This window comes from Dreissena polymorpha, chromosome 3 (assembly GCF_020536995.1).
Source record: "Dreissena polymorpha isolate Duluth1 chromosome 3, UMN_Dpol_1.0, whole genome shotgun sequence".
Taxonomy (NCBI): domain Eukaryota; kingdom Metazoa; phylum Mollusca; class Bivalvia; order Myida; family Dreissenidae; genus Dreissena; species Dreissena polymorpha.
This window is the reverse complement of record NC_068357.1, coordinates 83,112,795-83,115,151: the sequence shown is the minus strand read 5'-3', so window position 1 is coordinate 83,115,151 and position 2,357 is coordinate 83,112,795.

Sequence of the window (2,357 nt, the reverse complement as noted above, 5' to 3'; positions counted from 1 at the left end):
ATACCGCTGATAAAGAATGAATAGTCTGTGCGCTAGCGTGTTAGTCGATACATTCTTTAAATCTTTCCCAGGTAAAACTGGGTCACCGTAGCTCACTACAACGCAGGCAGTCGTTCTTGTTTTAGATTGCTTTAAACATCATGTGACCGAATGAACCAGCGCGTGCTGATAATACATGAGGCATAACGCTATATATAGAACGGGTTCGAACACAAGCAGGGGTCATTTCGAAATTCACAATCACGAAGGAGGTATTAGTTCATAGTTTTCACGAGTCTATTTACACATGTTTATAAATACGACTTGACTCACTGTTATCTTGGCTAACTAGTATGACCGCCTTTAAAACAATCCAACTATCTAGGCGGAGGGCCTGGGTATGTTCTGATTGAACTCAAAAGGGACATGTTCACTTATTTCGGACATATTTTTTACGTTTTTCATTCAACACATGAAAGGGACTTATTCACATATTTGCAGATTAGACATTTTTAACGTTTGTCGGTAAAACCGTAAATGCCTTAAATTTATAGATTTAACAAATGAACTGTATAGCTCCATTAAAACGATAATTTAAATGAGAAAAAAGTGTGTGCCCAGTGGGGCTCGAACCACTGTGCTTTGGATTAAAAGACCATGTAAACTACTCGGCCATCCAAACTTGTTTAGACAAAAGTGATCTACTTATTGTAACACATTTTAACGACAACAACAGAAACACAATTATCATTTTTGTGCGTATGTAACGATCTATACTTTCATCAATATCAAATGCTGTATTTGCTGATTGCATCTATGTCATTGGTGGAATTTTGCTTGAAATCGCTTTCATTTTTTTCCTCGTAGCTGTTTAACCCAGCTTTTTACCTTAAATGACCTTTATATTACGACAGCAGACCCGAATGAATACACTCTATTCATTCGATTGGCTGATTTGAGCACGACTACCGAAACAGTATCATGCCCATGATAGAAGGGAAATCGTTTTATTATCAAGCCACACATGTGTAACCTACACGGTCAGTTTGTTTGAAAATCTTTCTTACAATTAAGTCAGAATAGACTACCGAGATTTGCCAGTTTGTTATAAATAACACAATGTGACTTTAATTTTCTATCGGAAAGTATTGTGGTTTGATGTTCCATTTACAAAAAGCAATGCTATTTTTAAAGACCCGCGTCATGCGAAAATGTTACTTATGCAATATGCTGGCAACGTAGCTACAGTCCAGCCTGCACATCCGAGATTTGTATCTACAAACGCTATTATGTTGTTTAATATGCATGCACTTCATGACAAACATTTCATGCGGTTAATATAATAATTTTAGGTGAAAAAAACCCCAACAGTACTAAAACCTTTGTTTTTAATTTAATAACGTAAACACGTACATTTTCTACCTTTATTTCAAAGTCAGGATATAAGACGAATAGCTTTAAACATCCGTTATGAAAACTTATAATACAAATAAAATTATATTGGAACGAAAAAAACACACAAGAAAAACGAAACAAAAAAGTTAAAAGTTTACCACCACCGGGCCGTCTGTTGAATTATATTGTTTAGCACTTATTTTATAATTTGTTGTCACAAAATTGAACAAACACAACACAATTACCACAATTTATTCAGCGATTTCACGTTTATAACTTAATATATATATTTCTTTCAAATGAAGATAACTCATGAAGGAAAATGAATTGTCACTTAATGTCTACGCCATTATTAGTTTTCTCACTGATGTACATAATTCTTTTATTGGAAAAATCTTTGACGAAAAGTTGGAAAATTGTCATTACGATAATCGTCAGTAAATGCTTTGATTCTAACTTTTTTCAAGTCTGTTATTCCATGCCTTATTTAAATTAATAGATTCAAGGTATTACAGAAGACGTCAAATACAACAACTTATTCATAAATGAAAAACAATCAAACGAACAAAAACACGTGAAAAACAAGAACAACAATACCAAAACACACACATATACGCACCAGTTAAGCCATTCGTTATTAATACTTTTCTTGACAGTCGCGTCGACGCACGAGACTGTCAAGAAATATATCAAGCATTGTGTCACACCGGTCTTTACTGACCTGTGTGAATGCGCGCTAAGCATTGTTGGAAACGGACTTTTTTCCATCATGGCGTTGGTAAACATAATAAACACGGAAGTGAAAAATGGTAATTAATTATTATCAAAAACAGGCCCCATCAAACCGGGCCAGCTGTAATATATAGTTGGATGCAGTTTGTGCTTCAAAAGGAGCCACTTTTCATGTCAGTCTATTGTTTGTAAGAATCACAAAACACGTAACTTAGACTTACTAAATATGTTGCAAGACTGTATCTTCGAAA